This window comes from Hemibagrus wyckioides, unplaced genomic scaffold (genome assembly GCF_019097595.1).
Source record: "Hemibagrus wyckioides isolate EC202008001 unplaced genomic scaffold, SWU_Hwy_1.0 Contig19, whole genome shotgun sequence".
Classification (NCBI taxonomy): Eukaryota; Metazoa; Chordata; class Actinopteri; order Siluriformes; family Bagridae; genus Hemibagrus; species Hemibagrus wyckioides.
The window spans coordinates 199,309-223,194 of record NW_026690779.1 but is presented as its reverse complement, the minus strand read 5'-3'; the positions used below and the strand labels follow the sequence as shown (position 1 = coordinate 223,194).

At 38.0% G+C, this 23,886-nt stretch overlaps 1 non-coding gene across 1 annotated transcript; it reads right to left on the bottom strand.

The window, feature by feature from the left end:
• Positions 1-15,155: 15,155 nt before the first annotated feature.
• On the bottom strand, positions 15,156-15,227 carry trnae-uuc (transfer RNA glutamic acid (anticodon UUC)). Its single transcript has one exon. It is a non-coding gene; the product is annotated as a tRNA-Glu (tRNA).
• Positions 15,228-23,886: the final 8,659 nt, after the last annotated feature.

Genomic DNA, 23,886 nt, shown 5'->3' with positions numbered 1-23,886 from the left:
TCCGCTCCATCTGGGCTCGAGATCCACATCCGGGTGCTGAGGCTCGGCTCCTCCCCCGAAGTTCATCATCGCTGCGCTGTAGAGTCGGTGTAGGAGTCAAATCCAGTAGTGGAGTACAGAGAAATCCGAAACAGGGGTGTAGCAAAAATGCCAAAAGATAATCCAAATCTTGCGACCTTCAGAACCAGTATAAACCAACACTAACTAGTATAAAACAGCACTAACTAGTATAAACCAATATAAACCAGCACTAACTAGTATAAACCAGTATAAACCAGCACTAACTAGTATAAACCAGCACTAACTAGTAACAAGAGTCAATAATGAATAAATAATAATAATAATCATAATAATAAGCTGAAATGTCCGGGAAGCCCAGGGAGTGAAGCATAGCTGAAGTTTAAGGCAGCATGTAGCTGTACAGTTAGAATTCAAGCTGTAGGACCAGTTTAAAGACGATACGACCTTAAAAAAAAAAAAACTCCTGTTTACGGCATCTACCGAAAACCTCCGAGAAAAACCGAACTGTACGGAAACCAGGAAGTGAAGTCCGTAAAAAATGCATTTACAAATTATATATTTTACATTTTATAATTTGCTCCTGCTGAACACACTCAGTGTCCTCAAGGTAGGATGATCTTTATCCTTTAATGCCACACTGTTTCTACAATAAATCATGTTAAAGTGACAGTGTTACAGTCTAATGTTATGTAGCACACAAGACACCTCATCTTGCCGTGAATTAGCCTAATGCTAGTTACCGTGCTAGCGAACCTGGCTACTGGTTTAAACTACACAATAAAATCATTAAGCTCGGTTTAAGAATTTATTTTATTTCCACAATGAAATATTTACCCCATTAGAAGTCCATTCTTAACAACCCCTTCTCCTGGTTTTAATAAAATAAATCGTGCTTAGCTTTGTGATTCAGCAGCTAGCGCGCTAACGGACTTTAGCCGATTTTTAGCGATTTCAATGACAGTGTAATATTTGGACTAATCATATCTACCGAGAGAACTTGTTTATTTGTTGTAATTATTTAACACTTTATTGGTTATATTAATGTGAATATGATATTTCTCCTAATAATAGTTCACCTGCTAGTGAACTTGGCTGTTGTTTTACATTACACACTAAAATCCTGAACGAGTTGATGAGCTTGACCAACGAGAATTTCATTTATTTCCACAATATAATACTCATCCCCATTAAAAAGTCACTTTTAACAACCCTGACTACTGGTTTTATACTAAATCATACTTAGACTACTGATTAATCAGCTCTCGCGCTAAAGGGCATGGTTACAGATGTACACCGATCAGCCATAACATTATGACCACCGACAGGTGACGTGAATAAGACTGATGATCTCCTCATCATGGCACCTGTTAGTGTGTGGGATATATTAGACAGCAGGTGAACATTTTGTCCTCATAGTTGATGTGTTAAAAGCAGGAAAAATGGGAAAGTGTAAGGATTTGAGCGAGTTTGACAAATGGTGATGGCTGCACGACTGGATCAGAGCATCTCCGAAACTGCAGCTCTTGTGGGATGTTCCCGGTCTGCAGTGGTCAGTATCTATCAAACGTGGTCCAAAGCAGGAACGGTGGTGAACCGGTGACAGGGTCATGGGCGGCCAAGGCTCACTGATGGACGTGGAGAGTGATGGCTGGCCCATGTGGTCCGATCCACAAGACGAGCTACTGTTGCCCAAATTGCTGAAGAAGTTAATGCTGGTTCTGATAGAAAGGTGTCCGAATACACAGTAAATCACGGTTTGTTACTTATGGGACTGCATAGTCAGGGCGCCCATGTTGACCCCTGTGCACCACTGAAAGCACCAACAATGGGCACGTGAGCATCAGAACTGGACCACGAAGCAATGGAAGAAGGTGACCTGGTCTGATAAATCAAGTTTTCTTTAACATGGCGTGGATGGACGGGTGTGTGTGCACATGACACCAGGATGCACTATGGGAAGAGGGCAAGCTGGCGGAGGCAGTGTCATGCTTTGGGCAATGTTCTGCTGGGAAACCTTTTGGTCCTGCCATCCATATGGATGTTGCTTTGACATGAACCACCTACCTAAGCATTGTTGCAGGCCATCTACACCCTTTCATGGTAACAGTATTTCCTGATGTCTGTGGCCTCTTTCAGCAGGATGATGCACCGTGCCCCAAAGCAAAAATGGATCAGGAATGGTTTCATGACCACAACAATGAGAATGAGGTGTTGACTTGGCTCCCAAATTCCCCAGATCTCAATCCAGTCGAGAATCTGTGGGATGTGCTGGACAAACAAGTCCAATCCATGGAGGCCCCACCTCGCAACTTACAGAACTTAAAGGATCTGCTGCTAACATCTTGGTGCCAGATACCACAGCACACCTTCAGGGATCTAGTGGAGTCCATGCCTCGACAGTCAGGGCTGTTTTGTCAGCAAAAAGGGGACCAACAGCATATTAGGCAGGTGGTCATAATGTTATGGCTGAGCGGTGTATGGTATCTACCTAGAGAACTTCACTAATCGTTTCATTTCCACAATATCATAGTGAGTATAAAGGTTTTAATAATTATACAGTATAATATTTTTTATAGATTTGGGTGGTGGACAGGGGCAGGAGGTTTTAGAGAGTTTAATCAGGTCACATGTACAGTGAATTTACACAACCTGACTGCTACAATTTTTCTGTTTCTTCACAAGTTAACTAATTATCAAACTCACTGCTTTATTAACTTTTATGCATTAATAGGAAAGTTTGATATTGTGTAATTGAAGAGTCATAATTCTGAGTCACAGAAAAATAATCTATTGCAGAGCCTGTGGATGTGCTGGAGGAATCAGCAGATACTTCCTCTGTCCTCCAGGTATGTGTCAGTTAAATAGTAATATTTTAACTTCATTTAAAACCTACAGGCCACTTTTTTCTAAGTGTGTGTGTGTGTGTGTGTGTGTTTGTGTGTGTGTGTGTTAAGGTCATTGAGCCAATCCTGCAGCTGCTGCCCACCGAACCACACGAAGAACCTTCAGCTGTCATTCTGGTAAGAAAATCCTTCATTTATTTCCTAAAGCCAATCAATGGATTTTACAAGGTTGTTTTTACTGTAAAGAATGTTAGTATAAATCTGATATGATAAGAAGCACTTATGATCTTCATGCTCTACATTTCACAGCCGCTCGATGCTGATGAGCCGGACAGTGCCTGCCGTGATGTTCAGTGTGTGTCTGTAGTCTCCTCCCTCTCCCAGGTATTCTACACTGCTGTAACTGAGATACAAACACACAAACATCCTTCTTTACAAGATCTAATGTTAAGTTTTGTTTCTCTATTTCTGGCCAGTGGACATAAGCAGAGACATCATTGGAATGATGAGGGGTCCAGAGAGTCGGCTCTGCTGGTTTGAAAGCGCAGAGACACACTGCTTGACTCGCGAGGTAATCACAGTCTTTATTACTCTGATGAAGAGAATGGACATTTTTCAACTGACATGATTTTTAGAAGAGCACTTTTGTGAAATGTGGTTGTAGATCTTGAGTTTCATCTAATTGTCTTTTACAGGGATTCCCTTATTATACCAGTGATAAGGAGAGTTTCACTGGCATTCAGGTAAGGGATTATTCATTGTGGCATCACAAAATGTTATGAACTGCAGTGACTAATTGTGTTTGTGTGTTTTAAGTTTGTTGAGCCGAACATCCAGCTGCTGCCCACAGAACAACCTCAAGACCCTTCACCTGTTTTTCTGGTAACCAAAGCTTTCATTTATTTCTTAAAGCTGATCACTGGATTTTACAAGGTTGTTTTTACTGTAAGTGACAGAATATTAGTATGAAACTGCTGTGATCAGAAGCACTCATGATCTTCCTGCTCTACTTTTCACAGCCGCTCGATGCTGGTGAGCTGATCAGCGCTTGGTGTAATATTCAGTTCCTCTCTGCACAGGCCTCCATCTCCCAGTTCAAGGTATTCTACAGTGCAGCAGCTGAGATACAAACACACAAACACCCGTCTTTACAAGTTCTAATGTTTAGTTTTGTTTCTCTATTTTCAGTCAGTGGAAATGAAAACATACTTCCTGGGGATGATAAGGGGCCCACAGAGCCGTCTTTGTTGGTTTAAATCCACCAAGACGAGCAGCTTGAATCACATGGTAATCACAGATTTAATTACTCTGAGGAAGAGAATTGACCTTGATGATTATTAGACGCTCACGTTTGTGAAATAGATCTTGAGTTTCAGCTTTTTGTCATTTGCAGGGATTCCCTTATGAGTCCTCCATAGAGAACTGTTTCACTGGCATACAGGTGAGGGATTATTCGTTGTGGCATCACAAAACTTTTGTTAATTGCAGTGACTAATTGTGTTCACTTTAATTTGTTCTCTTAAGGCTGAATCTGGGAGGGTTACAGAGGGTTACTAATAAATGCCTGTGTGAAATGACAGATGTTTAAAGATAACAGATTTTGCTAATATAGAAAACAGGACTCCAATATGTAAAGCTAATTTATTTTTGTATCTTTTCTACTCTGTGCAGGACCACCACTACAACTTCCTGGATGTTTTTTTTTGAGCTGATTTTCTTCAGCTACTTTATAAATGGCTCAAAACCTCAGCCAGTAAGTGTCTTATCAGGAGATTTCTAAGCAATGTTTGAGTTTCAGAACATGGTCTATTTGATCTGGTTTTCTTTTTCCATATTTTTTAAACCTGATAAGACATTAATGAAGGCATTAATGAATCCTGTCTTTCTTTCCAAAAGTTTAAGGGAGGTTTCTTGGAGCGCCTGCTTGCGCTCTTCAGCATGTGGGACGTGGACGTGTGGGAGCCTGCAGCAGAGCTGTACTTCACAGTGCTTATTGTAAGTGTTGAATATCTTCTGATGCCACGATCCACAAATTCTCAGGATTGTATCTTAAACTCAGTGACACTATGTTGGATGTGTGTGGAATTTGTCAATAGGATTACCTTACAGAGCTTGCTGAAGTACTCTTCACTCAGCCTCTGGAGCTCTACAGTGACCCAGCAGCCTTAGCCACCACAGTTCAGCGACTCCTCAAGCTGCACGTCCAGCTGATGATGGACATTTTGGAGGAGCTCTGAGCAATGTCTTTCCCCTTACCCACTTCATCTTTTCTTCCTCTGTTTCATTTCATCTTCTTTTCTCTCACTTCTTTTTCCTACATTGCTCAGGCTCCACACGTAAGTATGAAATCATTTTATTTCTATTTTTGATCAACTTAATATTTAAAAAATCTCTTTTCTTTCCTACAGGTTTGTACAGTGAACCCCAGGACCTGAAGAAGGGCTTAACCTTAGCATTTAAGATCCCTCATCCCTTAATAATCATCCCTTATTAATCTATCCCTCTGTTCCTATCCCACTCCCCCTATTCCCATCAATAGCCTATAGATTGTAAATACATATATAGAATTGTTTAGAAATAAACTTATTTGTATACTTCTTATAGACTTTGCTTAAATAAATGTTTATATTTGTTCCTATTGCGGTCTCATTCTGATTATTTTTAGCCATCAGTATATGTATAAAAGTTTCCTTTAAACGCAACACAAACTGAATTTTTCACTCATATACAGATCATTTTTACAGAATTTCACAACCTTTAAATGGTTTACTAAAATGTGAAAAATAACAAATATATTATATATTTGTTATTATATTATATTCAGTGTTGGGGAAAGTTACTTTTAAAAGTAATGCGTTACAATATTGTGTTACTCCCTAAAAAAGTACCAAATTGCATTACTTAGTTATTTTTTATAAAAAGTAATGCGTTACGTTACTTTTGCGATACTTTTTCTTAAATTTGACCAGTAGACTCGTTCTCTTTTCATTTTATACACATAGAAACCTATATGTGTTACATTACAAAGTAAACTCACAGTCCAAGTTAATAAAGACATTAAAGAGTGCAATATAGTCTTCCTAAAGTCATTCTAAAATTAGATCAATCTGCAAATGTTTTCTTCAGGTCTGCCTCCATTTCTATATATGCCTTGTCCAAAAAGCTTGTAAAGGTTTTGCGATCGGAGAGCACGGCCCCTGTCCATTTCCCTGATTTTGCTGATGATATTACAAAATGTCGGCGCCTTCACAGTGAAGAGTGGCTGCATCTCCTCAACAATAAATGCAGCAACCAATTTATTGAGTTCAGTCAAACTAATTGTTTTACCTGGTGGTGAACTGAAATCTAGCTTTTGTTGTTCAGCAGTAGGCGGGGTATATTAATACTGACATACATGGTTTGTTTATGTAAACTAATGTTAAATAATATCATTTAAGGGGACCATAATGTAAAGCATTATTGATTGAGACATTTCCCATATGAGTAACATTCTACCATATTAGTTATTCTACCATAATTTAAATCATATCTAAGGCTGGGTTTGATTAGGAGTGGGATTATTAGATAGATGAATTCAGACCCTCGCTGTGAAACATCACCCCCTGGACACAGGTGGACACAGCGTCCCTCATTTATTCCAAGTGTAGGGTGGCTTGAGTTCAGACACCATTAGTCAGGTGTGACAGCATTAATCATACTGCAGAATTCCTCTTCACTAAACAGCTTACGAGACAGATACCCCCTGCTGAAGAAATCTGTTTGCTTCACTTTTGTTCAGTCACACAGGACAGCTGTTCTAACTGTTAGATAAGCTTTATTAACTCCACTGATCAAAATGTTTGCTTCCAGTTCCCTTTTAGTCCTACTGCCAACACCATTTTTCCATTTTCAGACAGATCACATTTATCTATGACAAGAAGCAAGATATGCCACAAATGATCTAAAACCACACCATCAGACTGAGCTTTGTCCAGCAACTTCCATGTACATTAGTGTCTTAAAAATCAAGTTCAGCCACAGCAGTATGTCAGAGCTTGAGATGCATTTCCTCAAAACACCTGGAATCAGTTATAAATGTTGCCTGCACAGACAAAACAAGGACATTTTAAGACACATTGAGGCCATTTCTGTCATAAATGAACACACTTAAATTAATACACTAGCCTTCAAAATAAGGAATGTACAAAACAGAAAAGAAATATATAAAAGCTGGACACTTTATAGCCTTGCTAAGGCCATAATAAAATATATAGTGGGGTCCAAATGTCTGAGACCACTAGTAAAAATGCTTCTTTTTGGCGTTTTTTTCTAATTTAATACATTAATTTGTTATACAGATTATATTATTTGACAACAACTTGAAGTAAAATCTTTGAAATTTATGCAAGATGCCTTTCTGAGCTTCTAGCATTTAGCATGTTGCCTTTTTTGCTTTAAATGAGTGTGTGCATTTGAGCTGCATGGACACCACAAGTTTATGTAAAACCTTACAAGCCATTTTAGATCAAATGCATCAGTGTGTCACTTGAACACATGCTTCAGTAAAAAAGATCAGACATGAGGAAAATCTGACCTTTAAATAGACACCTAGAAAGAGTACAGAATCTTAAATGAACTATTGTTTACTTTCTATATTTTAAATAGGAAAAAATGCAGTTGAAGAAAAATCCCGGATTATTAAGGTGGTCACAGAATTTTGGACTTTTTTTTCAGTGGACATAATCAATACATTTATCACATTACAATTATTTATGTGAGTAATAAACCATATAAACATACTGTGATAACACTTTACATTAAGGCTCTGTTAACTTACTTTATTTACTGCATTAGTTAACATTAAAGAAATGCTTATATGAAAGCTGATACCTTCTTTATAACAGATCACCTTAGACCCTGAATCTCTTCTTGGAGCTGGATTTGATTTGTATTGTGAAATGTGAGCTGACAGAAACTTCTTAACAATTACTGGTATACTTATGAAGAACAATTTACTTTAAAATAAATAACAGAACTGTAGGATGGGAATAATGAGGATTTTAGTGTTTTAAACCTAAGTGCCAGAATCTCTTCACAGAGCTTTAACTATGCGGTATTTCAAGATAATCACAGCCACATACAGTGTGATGAGATGAAATAACAATTCTCTTGGACTCAAGGTCTAAGACACATGTATGACATTCACAGTGCTGACGAGACTAAGCATGCAGGGAGGGGCTATGGGTAACAGTGGGGGTAAGTACACACATGGGTAGAGTGTAAGTATAAGAGTATAGGGTATAAATACTGAAATCACAAAAAAGTACATTCAAAATGAAAATTATACATTATAGAAAACACAGGGTCCAAAGCTTTAAAGTGCAGTAATGCTTCTAAAAGTAACCTGAGATGAATGAAATTTAAAGTGACACAGTGTGTAGTAAGGTGTTAAGTCAGTAGCCTGTGTTATTCCTGCTGCCACCTCTGTATGATGGCCTTCTGCCTCTTTAAACAGCTGAGCACACAGACCGTCAGCCAAATATGGCAATTCTGTAAACTTTTACATTCATCCTGAAGGAAATTTCAGAGTGCTTTAAGTGAAGGAAAGTGCAGGGACAGGCCTTGTTTTCTTTCCACATCCTCCAGCTGAAATTAATCACCAGACCTAACTTATAAACACTGATTCAGATGTCTGAAACTGAAGTGTTTAACAAAGAAAAGAAAAGAAAAGCTATTTATTATATCAAGAAGTACAAGTATAAAAACAAATTTCATTCAAGTCATTTAATTCATTTATTATTTTTATTTCATTAAGTGGTTACAGGCTGGTCTTCTTGTGAAAGTATATAAAGAGACTTAATGCATTACTTCTATACTCTGTGGTACCTGATAGTAAGTCTCCTGTATTAGGTCAATTCTCAATCTCACCACAGGATGGCAGTATCGGATACAGCTTATATAAAACAAGGCGAAACCTAGAACTACCTCATCATCATTAGATTACATATCCAACAGTGAGATTGATTTGTTGTGAGAAAGCCTAGTGCGTAAATTGATTGAAATAATAAGTTGCTGAATTTTCTCAGGAACAGTCATCTAGTTCAATTCAGTGAATGTCAGATGATGTTTGTGTGTTGCCAGGTGTGTGGTTTTTAGACCAAACAATTATTTCAGGTCTTGTGTGTGGCACATGTTCCATAATACTTCGTGCCAAGTAAGAATGTCACTTTTGAGAAGTTTTTCTCTGCTGACCAAACACAAGGAGTGAGTTTTGACCAGTACCTTGCGGAACTGCACACACTAAGTAAGACTTGTGAATTTGGAGATTTTAGAGATTCAATGCTGAGGGACAAAATAGTCTGTGGGATTCCTGATAATGGTCTCAGGGAAAGACTGTTATGTGAAGCAGCTCTGACACTGGAGAAAGCAGTCAATATGTGTAGACCTAAAGTTAACTACAGCTAGTAGTTAGTGTAAGTGACCTTTCATCTGAGGGTTTCATCAGTTTTCAAGATTCTAACACAGAAGCAGTCACCCACACGTTACACAGCATACAGATCAGAAGAGTGAATGTCAGAATGAATTTACTGAATGTCATGACTTTCTGCTGGAAAGCTTTAAAAAGGTCTGTTTGCAGGTCCGAAACCGGAGACAGTGGCTGAGTTCTGGAGAATGGTTTGGGAGCACAAATCTGCCACCATAGTCATGCTGACTAACATAAGAGAGAGAAAAGAGGTAAAACACATGAATATAGCACACAGTTTGCTCTGGAAATGCTTGTAAAGGTTAAATGGTTTTGAATCTGCATGTGTTTCTAGGAAAAATGCTGTCAGTACTGGCCAGAGCAGGGCTGCTGGCTGTACGAATGTGTGAGGGTGTCTGTGGAGGATGTAACGGTGCTGGTCCACTACACTATCCAGAAGTTCTGTGTGCAATATGTAAGTCTGAAATAAACAAATGAACAGAAGAATAAAGAATGCAGAATTGCAAGTATATATACCGTACACTGGCTCATGGTGATTTGTGAGGAATTTCATATATATAATGTAAACATAAATATGCTAATTCAGGCTAATTCCAGAAACAAACAATGTGATTTCTGTGGCATTTCACACTGACACTGTGGACCATATGTGTGTATGTGATGTAGCACTAAATGTGATGCCCTCTTTTATGTTTTAATCAACATGCTGGAGAGCTTCAATGTCTTTTTAGCCACTTCACTTTACTTAGCATTTTGCACAACATTTCTTATAGCACAACTTGCGGTTCCCCTCTAAACTGTCCAGACACACACACACACACACCCGGAACCAAAATCACATGTAATCATTCATAACATCACATCTTCCCCACTTTAAAAGTAAAGCACTATCTTTGGGATTCTTTACTTCTATTACTAACTTTTATGCAAAAAACAACCTTTTTTTTCTTTTATCTAACAGTAACACAATAGTTGCAGTTTAACTGTGAGATATTACAATCAACCTTTTTCTTTTTCAACTACCCCAGTCCTTGAAATATTTAACAAATTTCAATAAGCCTTTCAGGAGGTCTAACAGGTCATCTTGGTCTGCAAGACATCGCAGGAGAAACATTATTGTTGCAGATTTTGCCTCCACATCTTCAACATTTACTCTTTGGGATTTTCATTCTTTGCAGCTTTTGCTTTGCAAAATGTGTTTTGCTCCTCTTTTTTAATGGCCTGCACTGCAGCATCTTCTCTATGTAGTTCTTGGCTTGTGCACAAGTTATTTCAGCAGGTCTACACATATTGACTGATTTCTCCAGTGTCAGGGTCAGGGTCTTTCCCTGAGACCATTATCAGGAATCCCACAGACTATTTTGTCCCTCACCATTGAGTCTCTAAAATCTCCAAATTTCAATATTTCATTGTGGAAATAAATACTGTGACCTCTACTACTCTACTACTCTGATCTCATGGAAATCCAGAAAACAGCCAACAGTAGCATTATCTACTTGAGAAGCAGAATACATGTCCTTATCATCAGCCATTCAGGAATGTATCTACTTAGAGCAGCTACTCAAAGGTATGGATACATACCAATACGCACAAACAAAAGTGTATGAAGACAACCAAGGTACAATAGCAATAGCCAGAAACCCAGTTTACAGGCAAAGGTGCAAGCACATTGACATCAAGTAGCACTTTATAAAGGAAACTGTGAATGATGGCAAGGTAATCTTGGAATACCTACAGAGCAAATGGTTGCTGACATTATGACAAAGCCAGCCACTAAGCTAAAGTTAAAGAGGTTTGCTCGAGACATGTTTGGTACTTAAAAGAGTAAAAGGTTTATGTTTACATCGTTTATGTGAAAGAGAAGCCTTATTTGTTATTTTGTTTTCAGGTAACTTAATAAGCTAAGAGCAAGTGTGGGTGTTAAGTATTGCACTCTTACTCGTTAGATTACGGCATCAGCCGAACTACTCTTGTTTTATTGAATGTATTACGGTTCATTTGGGTGTGATGTCATTACGTTATACAATGCACTCTATGTAAAACGTTTATAGTGTTAATGTCGGATGTACAGAGCCGATGCTTGTTCAAGTTTATTAATAAATGTTCCAAAGAAGTTGATAATGAGACGTGTAAAGTTTTGTTTGTTTTCATACGCGTGTTCAAGCCCATTCAAATCCATTTTAAAACAAATGAGACAAGTCTTTAAAGAGCAAATGGTGGCATATAAAATAAGAGCTGTGTCTGTGCTTATGGTATCTGTCTGCATCTCAGTCTGTCCATAAGCTGAGGTGTTACAAACAGCAGAACTGATTACTGGAAGAGTTTAAGAGTGAACAGATATTTAGAGACTGATATGAAGTTTTTCCAGAGGATGAAAGCTGATTTATACACTGTAAAAAAAATCAAAAGTTGAGAAACCGAAAACTAAATTAAAAAATTAAGGCAACCGGCTTCAGGCTTTCAGTTTCCTAAACCTGTAGAGTAATAAGTTTAACAACAACCAACAAGATTTAATTTTTAAGATAAACTGACTTGAATTGAAATGAAAGTGTCCAGAAAATGATATTCTTTGTAGACCTTTTCCAAGACAGAATATGAGTCAATCCAACTTGAATAAATGCTATTATTTATTGAATAACATTTAATAAAACCAAGGCATTGAGCCTCAATAACTCTCCAGTAAACAGAACCAAATGACCACAACCAAAAATCCAGACATTATTCATGGCACTGAATATACATTTTACAAAAAGCTCTCTTTTCAATATTAATATCATTTATCTTCAGTAAAATATCAATTATAAAGCAATAAATCGATACAAACATGAAAGAGAGTTTGCAAATAGGAATAAAAAACGATATAAAATTTTGCACCAATTATAAAAGAGTAAGCCTGAATTAAACAATGGTACATAAACAATCTGAGTCCAAGGAGTGAAAAAAGCAGTATTAGAGATTTTGAGACCAAAACAAATAAAAAGAACAAATAATCACTGAATACAAAACACAACTAGATGAAATATTGAGAAATATACAACGACGACTTTTTCTGGATTCACTGCTATGGCCATGAAACTACAGTCTGAACCTTTTGAGTCAGCAAGTATTCTGTATATTTCTAAGTAATCAGATTTGGGTAAAACAATGGAAAAAGACCAAAAATGACTTTGCTATGGCTTCACAGCTGCAGCTTGAACAGTTCAACAAACAAGTCCAACAAACTCAGCTCCAATAACAAAACTATGAAAGTGCATAGATAACTGTTAACTTTTTTATAAACAGCAGCCAAGATTAAACATCCAGCTTCAGAAGCTTATTCTTCAATGACTGCACTCTTGCAGTACACTGAGAGCCAAGGTGCAGAAATAATGTCTGGGTCACCTCGAAGGTATACTTCTTCGGGTACTCAATGTTAAGTGCATAAATGATACCAAAAAGTAAAGCAAATGCATTTGGCAGGTCATCAACATCATCAAGCACAATTTTCTCTTCCAGCACCACAGCTATACTTCTTGTGTTTGGGTTGGTTATTGCCACATCTTCAACAAAACTGAGGATATCTACTTCGAGTCCCTTAGTGCAGGTTTCCTTCTGGACTGTGTCCTACAGAGACAACAAACTATGGGTCAAAATCAATACAGGACAAAAATAAGAAAAAGAAGAAGTGTCTTGCTCAAGGCTACAATCAAGGAAGTTATGTTTTGTGCTGGGGCTTGAACACACACCCTTCTTATCAGAGACTCAAAGCCATCACTACAGCTAGCTTGCACTGCTTCACTGGAATCTTTAAGTGCCATTAATTCAGTGGGAGAAATAGCTGAATCAATGCAAACTAGTTATGGTGTTGCTCTGGCATGGTTGTAATGGCTCAGTGACAGAAGGCTTGATCAGAAGGTTGTGTTCAAATTCCAGCACACTTCCAAGCAGCATTGGTTGAGTAAGACCCTTATCTTTCAGCTTAGTTGTATCCTACATCAGTCAAATGAGCAAGTGTGCTGGGTTATGTGTCATTTTATGCAACATTAAGATATTACAGCACTTTACTGACGACCCAATTGTCAGTCAACTGCTGTAAAATTTAGAGCGTTTTGGTTTCTTATGTTCACTAATCATTAAAATATTTAATACACTTACATTTTTGTTTTAAGGCGAGTCGTTTGGGTTGTAGTCTATACACTCCCAATAGCACATTCTGAATGCCCTTAAAATGCAATTTGAGAAAGGATAGCATTCTCACAAACTTCTCCACAGGCCAGCCATGTTAGACATGACGGATAAGATAAAAAATATTAGCAGATACGTTCTCAGTAGATTGTCCTCCTTTTCTCTCAGAAACAAGGGAAGGCCACAAAGTGCTGCAGATTTCCTGTGTGTCAGGATAGCAGTGGTCTAAAACACAAATAGGAAGCAGGAAAAACATGGACAAAGTAAATGGCTTTTACTACAGCTAACATTTGTAGTATGCAGTCATGTTTTTTAAAACCTCACAATTTGAAGTAAACTGATGTTGTTACCCGTTCATCAAGTCTGTCTAGGAGTATTTGAATTTCTCCTCCCAAGGCTCCACTTCTTGATCTATAGAGCTTGATCAATCGTGGTGCAAGTGAGTCCAAGTAACTAAGAAAGATCTGCCTGAGATCAACTCGAGTAACTCTGTAGAATTCTGCATATATCTGCAAAAAATAGAAATAGTTCAAATTCACTACTCTAATGTTATGTTTGGGGATGAAAACATGCACTAAAATAAACTGCTGTAAAAATATATCAGATGATTTTTTTTTTCAACTTTTGTTTGCATAAATCTGTTAATCAACCTCAGTTCTGATCAAAACTACTAAATGTTCAAAAACATCCAGGATTTTAACTCTTTAATTGCCAAGTTCATAAATGATGTCACTGATTTGGGGAAAAACAATATATAAAGTGATTGTGGACTGGAGATTTTTTTACTTTTTATCACAGTCTTGGACATGTCAAAGATTAGTAACAACATTAGCTCTGATGCATTTTTAGTTTTTTTTGCAGCATCAGATTAAATTTTTTCTCCCTAATTTACTGTTGGTGGCTGTTTTTGCCCCATAGACTTCCATTATAACCACATTTTTTGTCTGCACAGCCATGACACTATATAATCATGCATTCTTGATTGTTGCTGGTTTTCCCTGTTGGGAAGAGGTAAAGTTTGTGATTTTTACTGTTGATGACCAAGTGGCACCATTAACCCTTTAGATAGGCCTGAGCAAAGAAAGCTTAGTTTCTGGCTTTTGTGTGTGTGTGTGTGAGTGTGAGAAAGTGAGAGAGACCACCCACCCTGGTGCAGAACACCATGGTCATGAGTTATATTCTGAAATGGGGGAGGAATGTGATCCTCATCAGCACAAGGCACCGCGAGGCAGTGGTGACAATGTTCATAAATCTGATGCAGAGTAGATATTTTACAGAAAAAATGGAAAAGTGTATCGCTGAAGGATTTTAAGGTAGTTTCAAACTGGCTTTACCATCAAGAAAAGACAAGCATTTCATACACAGGCCATACATAGGTTTAGTCTGTACTTCTCACCATCCAAAGGCCACAGGTGCAGAAATACACTTTGTTTTTGTGTACTCCATGTAGTTGTGAGGGCTGAGGTACATATTTTGATTTTCTCAGACACATCAAGGTTAGTGTGCAAAGGTCTCTCTCTAACTTTCACACACACCCACATGATAACAACTACTGCTGAGCAACAAAAGCTAGATTTCAGTTCACCACCAGGTTCCCGGCCGTTATTAACTGAACGATTTGGTGAACTCCTCGCCAGTTCTGTGGACAATCCAATAAAGTCACGTTCCCATACCGGGAGTCGAACCCGGGCCGCCTGGGTGAAAACCAGGAATCCTGACCGCTAGACCATATGGGAGGGCTCCCTGGGAGAGTTGAGATCGGCGTTTTACTCGACCACCAAGCAGTTTGAGCTCCAGCGCGGTATCATCCAGAGCTTTGCATGGGAACCTTGCATTGCAGAGCACAAAATCGGCCAGCGCTGACCGAGCATTCAGCTACTCGAGCTGTCACTCCAGCGGAAGATCAGCCACTAGACAGAGCGTGGGCTGGTGTTCCTGGTGCAGAAAGCCAGCATACCTCCTAGTACAGGACTCTCCGCATTTCAGGGATTGTGGGAGGTGTTACTCTGCCAGCAATTCGGCAGCTGGAGTCTGTGGCACACCTCTGGGCTCTTAAAAGGCAGCCGAGTCAGCCAGGAGTCGAACCTAGAATCTTAAGGGGAGCGGGGTCCTACCTGCTTATGCTTTTCAAGTGACAAATGGCCAAAAGCTATACCTAGCATTCAACGGTGATGTGGAAAAGCCAATGCCGTGACCCAGATTCGAACCAGGGTTTCTGCGGCCACAACACAGAGTACTAACCACTATACGATCGCGGCACCCCACACACCTGGGCTAGCAGGAAAAAGGAGCTGCTACATGTTGTGATATGCGTTCTGGAGCCCCTCTGGCCTGGTGCAGTGGCTTTTGATTTAGACATGATTGGAATAGTTGTAGTCTTTTTTGACACTATATCGAGAGACGAACAGATTCATACCCAAATGATACCTTCTGTGCTTTTTAAATAAAAAAAAACAAACAAATAAATTAAAAAATCCTGCAACCCGGATACACTACATGATTAGTTCTATTGACACTGGGACTGACACTCACAGACACCGAGAGAGAAAATAAGCCAAAAGAGAGTTCTCCTCAGTTCATCAAGAAGATTAAGAACGATTTAAGTTGAAGAGGTCAATGGTACTGTGGCTTTGGTTATGTAACGTTTTGCGCAGTGAATCGAAATGAACACAACACCAACATGCTGCTGGCTGCAATCGGTGATCGTTTTCGGATTCCGTTGAGGAAGCGTTCCCGGCCGTTATTAACTGAGCGATTTGGTGAACTCCTCGCCAGTTCTGTGGGTAATCCAATAAAGTCACGTTTAACGGTAACATTATTAGCTAGATGGCATATTCTTCTGCTATGGAAACAAATTCTCCCTCCATCTTTTGATGACTGGCAGTAAGATGTTATGAGCTTCATTCATTTGGATAAAATTAGGTACACAATAAAGGGCAATACTGGCAGATTTTCTGAAACTTGGGGCCATTAATTTTTATTTATTTCTGATTATGTGAATTCTTCTTCTATAGTTGGTCAGTCTAATCATTAGGATGTCCTTATAATTGTGGCTTGATCAAGTATGTGCACTGTGTATACATAATTTATATTAATGTTTTGTTTGCTGATGTAAACGATTGTGATTATATTTAGTTAGTTAGTTAGTTAGTTAGTTAGTCTCTAAACTCAAACTCAGTTTCTTCTGTACATATTTGACATACACTATTTTTTGGTTTGTATAACTGTATATATATAATCAGAAAGAGGACATTCTTAAAAAAGAGAGATTTGATTTGAAACCTGAACTGCTATCAGGTCCATGCTGAACACCTTCTGACCAATCCAAATCAAGTATAAATTTTAATCTCAATACTGCACATAATTATCAAATAAAAGTCTATCAAGCTGTTATCCAAAAGTCTGAAATAATGTTTCTCTTAAGTGTTTTAATTCAAATCCATATTTTGGTGTGATTTATACACATGGGTTTGTCCATTCTGACTTTTGGACGCTTTATTATGTCCATTTTATGATGAAACAGGAAAAGTCTTTGAAAATCATCTGTCATTTTCTGATCATGTTAAATATCAACACAACTAGACTGAAATATACAGGTAAGATATGCAACTAATTGTAACATGAACAGAGCAAGATATAAACTGATATCTACTGGTTTCCTGTCAGGGTTGTGGACTGTTTTCTGGTCACTAGAGACCCCCACTGCCTTTTTGTTGGTGTCCAGTCTCTGTCATTATGTCTAATAGGTGTCTCCTGTGCTTTGTTTAGGTTTGTGTATTTAACTCACCCTTTTCCTCCACAAATACTTTGCTTAGTGTTTCCTGTACCTTGATTAAGTCTAGGTCAGCCGTGTGCTCTGGTTTATGGCCTTGTCCTTAAAAGACTTTGTGCATCTGGTATAGTTCTTTGTTTTGATTGATTGACAAGTGCTCTTTTGAATGCCTTATGGATTTATTTTGTGGACTAATTAGAATGACTTTTTGGAAGTATTGACTTTGTTTTTTGATTAGACTCCTGTGAACCTATTGTATGCTTTTGGATTAACCTTGTGGATTTTGGGGATTTATTCTTTGGAACTACTGTCAAGTCTTTTGAGCTGACTTGTTGGATTTGTTTTGTGGATTATTTGACTTGCATTATTATCTAATTAAAGATAAGTAAACATTTCTCCAGAACTGTGATCTGGTTATCTGTATTTGTGTTCAGCCCCCTTTGATTGTGTTCAGGTTTTCTCACTAGTCTTGCCCTCACTTGCCACCATAACCTACTGTTCCTTCATTGGACCACTTTTGATAGATACTGACTACTGCAGACCAGGAACACGCCACAAGAGCTGCAGTTTTGGAGATGCTCTGATCCAGTCGTATAGCCATCACAATTTGGTCCTTGTCCATACTGTAGGCTTGCCCATTTTTTCTGGTAAAAACCTATAAACTATAATGTGCTCACCATACAAATAGATGTACGATAATACTGGATTCAGGAAGCTTCTGCAGATGACAGCAGAGGAGTTTGATATCTTGCTGGGGATGGTTGGACCTCTCATAACCAAGCAGCACACACAAATGAGACGGGCCATATCCCCAAAAGAGCGTCTAGCTGTGACCATGCGGTTTTTGGCAACAGGTGGGTCTGGCAGAACAATATTTGATTCAACAAGTATTACTTTTAAGTGTGTATTGCTATATTTTATAGTTACTTTATTTCTTGTGCAGGCGAAACGTTCAGTTCCCTCAGTTTCCAATACAGGGTTGGGGTAAGCACCATTTCTAACAGTCATGGAGACCTGTGCTGCTCCTGTAGGTACTCACTGATTCACAACATTTACTCAAATGCTGTACTTAAAGGACACATTTTGTACATTGGTAAAAAATAACTTTTAGTAAAATTAGCTTAAAAATGAACGTCTGTTTCAGTAAAATGCATCAGTTATTTGTGATGGTCTGTGAATTCCAGCCTACAGTGTCAATTTTACTATGAGGTTAGGACCATCAAATTTTTTGTTCCAATCATTTTGTAATGATTTCAATCTTCAACATGGCCTTACTCAATATTCCAGATATCAAGTTGATGATTTTACAGAATGTTCTTTACATTATGATTATTTTATGTACAAAACAGTCACCAATAAAATGACTATCTGGGTTTTCAGTCATGTATAACTCATAACTAAAAGTAATTTTAATAAAAGTATACATATGTATAGTTTATAAATGATCTGAATGCATCTTCCACCACTGATTACCAGTAATGTACAAAAAACAGTAGTATGCTGTGATGATCAATATAGCTATAACGTCCCAGAGTATTTGTATTTTCAAGGTCACTGCTTTTTGTATTTTAATGTTTATTCTGTAATAGTCAATGAAGCCTTAAGTAATGAATCCATATTTGCAATGCTTCAGAAATGTTTTATTTTTATGCTCTGTGACAAAGAAATAATGTTCAAATCTGTTCTTCTGTTCTTTTGCTAGACCCACAACAGAGGCAGAATGGCGTAAAATAGCGCATGATTTTCAATCTAAATGGCAATTCCCACATTGCTTATTGCGCTTGATGGTAAACACATCCGTACACAGCCTCCAGTTAAAGGTGGCAGTCTTTACCATAATTACAAGTCCAGCTTCTCTGTAATAATGATGGCTGTTGTGGATGCCAATTACAAGTTCGTCTACGCCAGTGTGTATTTTGTAGAAGAAGGAAAAGTGTCTTTCTTAAAGCATGGTGCTTCTGTTATTGATGTTAGCCTTTTATGCATAGAATACTATGTATATACTGTATCTTCAGACTATACAACTTGGGTGTACTTTGAAAGCATTGAGACAGGTGTCCATGACTGTTAGAAATAGTGCTTACCCCAACCCTGTATTGGAAACTGAGGGAACTGAACGTTTCACCTGCACAAGACATAAAGTAACTAAAATATACAGTGAGGGTAAAATTATTTGATCCCCTGCTGATTTTGTACGTTTCCCCACTGACAAAGAAATGATCAGTCTGTAATTTTAATGGTAGGTGTATTTGAACAGTGAGAGGCAGAATAACAAGAAAAAAATCCAGAAAAATGCATTTCAGAAAAGTTCTACATTGATTTGCATTTTAATGAGTGAAATAAGTATTTGATCCCCTATCAGTCAGATTTCTGGCTCCCAGGTGTCTTATACAGGTAAGGAGCTGAGATTACAGTAGGAGCACTCTCGGGGAGTGCTCTTAATCTCAGCTTGTTAAGTGTATGAAAGACACCTGTCCACAGAAGGAAGCAATCAGATTCCAAACTCTCCATCATGGTCAAGACCAAAGAGCTGTCCATGGATGTCAGGGACAAGATTGTAGACCTACACAAGGCTGGAATGAGCTACAAGACCATTGCCAAGCAGCTTGGTGAGAAGGTGACAACAGTTGGTGCGATTATTCCCAAATGGAAGAAACACAAAAGGACTGTCAATCTTCCTCTGGGGCTCCATGCAACATCTCACCTCATGGAGTTTTTCAATGATCATGAGAACGGCGAGGAATCAGCCCAAAATTACACTGGAGGATTTTGTCAATGATCTCAAGGCAGCTGGGACCATAGTCACCAAGAAAACAATTGGTAACACATTATGCCGTGAAAGACTGAAATCCAGTAGCGCCCGCAAGGTCCCCCTGCTAAAGAAAGCACATGTACAGGCTCATCTGAAGTTTGCCAGTGAACATCTGAATGATTCAGAGGTCATGTGGTCAAATGAGACCAAAATCCAGCTCTTTGGCATCAACTCAACTCGTCGTGTTTGGAGGAGGAGGAATGCTGCCTATGACTCCAAGAAGACCATCCCCACTGTCAAACATGGAGGTGGAAACATTATGCTTTGGGGGTGCTTTTCTGGTAAGGGGACAGGACAACCGCACCGCATCAAAGGGACGATGGACGGAGCCACGTACCGTCAAATCTTGAGTGAGAACCTCCTTCCCTCAGCCAGGGCATTAAAAATGGGTCGTGGATGCAAAGAGGAGTGGGCGCAAATTCCTTGAGATGTGTGCAAACCTGGTGGCCAACTACAAGAAATGTCTGACGTCTGTGATTGCCAACAAGGATTTGCCACCAAGTACTAAGTCATGTTTTGCAAAGGGGTCAAATACTTATTTCACTCAATAAAATTCAAATCAATGTATAACTTTTTTTGAAATGTGTTTTTCTGGATTTTTTTTCTTATTCTGTCTCTCACTGTTCAGATAAACCTACCATTAAAATTACAGACTGATCATTTCTTTGTCAGGGAGCAAATGTACAAAATCAGCAGGGGATCAAATAATTTTTTCCCTCACTGTATACCGTACACTGGCTAATGGTGATTTGTGAGGACTTTTATTTTTATATATTTTCATATATTTTTTATATATATATAAAAAATGTAAACATAAATATGCTAATTCAGGCTAATTCCAGAAACAAACAATGTGATTTCTGTGGCATTTCACACTGACACTGTGGACCATATGTGTGTATGTGATGTAGCACTAAATGTGATGCCCTCTTTTATGTTTTAATCAACATGCTGGAGAGCTTCAATGTCTTTTTAGCCACTTCACTTTACTTAGCATTTTGCACAACATTTCTTATAGCACAACTTGCGGTTCCCCTCTAAACTGTCCAGACACACACACACACACACCCGGAACCAAAATCACATGTAATCATTCATAACATCACATCTTCCCCACTTTAAAAGTAAAGCACTATCTTTGGGATTCTTTACTTCTATTACTAACTTTTATGCAAAAAACAACCTTTTTTTTCTTTTATCTAACAGTAACACAATAGTTGCAGTTTAACTGTGAGATATTACAATCAACCTTTTTCTTTTTCAACTACCCCAGTCCTTGAAATATTTAACAAATTTCAATAAGCCTTTCAGGAGGTCTAACAGGTCATCTTGGTCTGCAAGACATCGCAGGAGAAACATTATTGTTGCAGATTTTGCCTCCACATCTTCAACATTTACTCTTTGGGATTTTCATTCTTTGCAGCTTTTGCTTTGCAAAATGTGTTTTGCTCCTCTTTTTTAATGGCCTGCACTGCAGCATCTTCTCTATGTAGTTCTTGGCTTGTGCACAAGTTATTTCAGCAGGTCTACACATATTGACTGATTTCTCCAGTGTCAGGGTCAGGGTCTTTCCCTGAGACCATTATCAGGAATCCCACAGACTATTTTGTCCCTCACCATTGAGTCTCTAAAATCTCCAAATTTCAATATTTCATTGTGGAAATAAATACTGTGACCTCTACTACTCTACTACTCTGATCTCATGGAAATCCAGAAAACAGCCAACAGTAGCATTATCTACTTGAGAAGCAGAATACATGTCCTTATCATCAGCCATTCAGGAATGTATCTACTTAGAGCAGCTACTCAAAGGTATGGATACATACCAATACGCACAAACAAAAGTGTATGAAGACAACCAAGGTACAATAGCAATAGCCAGAAACCCAGTTTACAGGCAAAGGTGCAAGCACATTGACATCAAGTAGCACTTTATAAAGGAAACTGTGAATGATGGCAAGGTAATCTTGGAATACCTACAGAGCAAATGGTTGCTGACATTATGACAAAGCCAGCCACTAAGCTAAAGTTAAAGAGGTTTGCTCGAGACATGTTTGGTACTTAAAAGAGTAAAAGGTTTATGTTTACATCGTTTATGTGAAAGAGAAGCCTTATTTGTTATTTTGTTTTCAGGTAACTTAATAAGCTAAGAGCAAGTGTGGGTGTTAAGTATTGCACTCTTACTCGTTAGATTACGGCATCAGCCGAACTACTCTTGTTTTATTGAATGTATTACGGTTCATTTGGGTGTGATGTCATTACGTTATACAATGCACTCTATGTAAAACGTTTATAGTGTTAATGTCGGATGTACAGAGCCGATGCTTGTTCAAGTTTATTAATAAATGTTCCAAAGAAGTTGATAATGAGACGTGTAAAGTTTTGTTTGTTTTCATACGCGTGTTCAAGCCCATTCAAATCCATTTTAAAACAAATGAGACAAGTCTTTAAAGAGCAAATGGTGGCATATAAAATAAGAGCTGTGTCTGTGCTTATGGTATCTGTCTGCATCTCAGTCTGTCCATAAGCTGAGGTGTTACAAACAGCAGAACTGATTACTGGAAGAGTTTAAGAGTGAACAGATATTTAGAGACTGATATGAAGTTTTTCCAGAGGATGAAAGCTGATTTATACACTGTAAAAAAAATCAAAAGTTGAGAAACCGAAAACTAAATTAAAAAATTAAGGCAACCGGCTTCAGGCTTTCAGTTTCCTAAACCTGTAGAGTAATAAGTTTAACAACAACCAACAAGATTTAATTTTTAAGATAAACTGACTTGAATTGAAATGAAAGTGTCCAGAAAATGATATTCTTTGTAGACCTTTTCCAAGACAGAATATGAGTCAATCCAACTTGAATAAATGCTATTATTTATTGAATAACATTTAATAAAACCAAGGCATTGAGCCTCAATAACTCTCCAGTAAACAGAACCAAATGACCACAACCAAAAATCCAGACATTATTCATGGCACTGAATATACATTTTACAAAAAGCTCTCTTTTCAATATTAATATCATTTATCTTCAGTAAAATATCAATTATAAAGCAATAAATCGATACAAACATGAAAGAGAGTTTGCAAATAGGAATAAAAAACGATATAAAATTTTGCACCAATTATAAAAGAGTAAGCCTGAATTAAACAATGGTACATAAACAATCTGAGTCCAAGGAGTGAAAAAAGCAGTATTAGAGATTTTGAGACCAAAACAAATAAAAAGAACAAATAATCACTGAATACAAAACACAACTAGATGAAATATTGAGAAATATACAACGACGACTTTTTCTGGATTCACTGCTATGGCCATGAAACTACAGTCTGAACCTTTTGAGTCAGCAAGTATTCTGTATATTTCTAAGTAATCAGATTTGGGTAAAACAATGGAAAAAGACCAAAAATGACTTTGCTATGGCTTCACAGCTGCAGCTTGAACAGTTCAACAAACAAGTCCAACAAACTCAGCTCCAATAACAAAACTATGAAAGTGCATAGATAACTGTTAACTTTTTTATAAACAGCAGCCAAGATTAAACATCCAGCTTCAGAAGCTTATTCTTCAATGACTGCACTCTTGCAGTACACTGAGAGCCAAGGTGCAGAAATAATGTCTGGGTCACCTCGAAGGTATACTTCTTCGGGTACTCAATGTTAAGTGCATAAATGATACCAAAAAGTAAAGCAAATGCATTTGGCAGGTCATCAACATCATCAAGCACAATTTTCTCTTCCAGCACCACAGCTATACTTCTTGTGTTTGGGTTGGTTATTGCCACATCTTCAACAAAACTGAGGATATCTACTT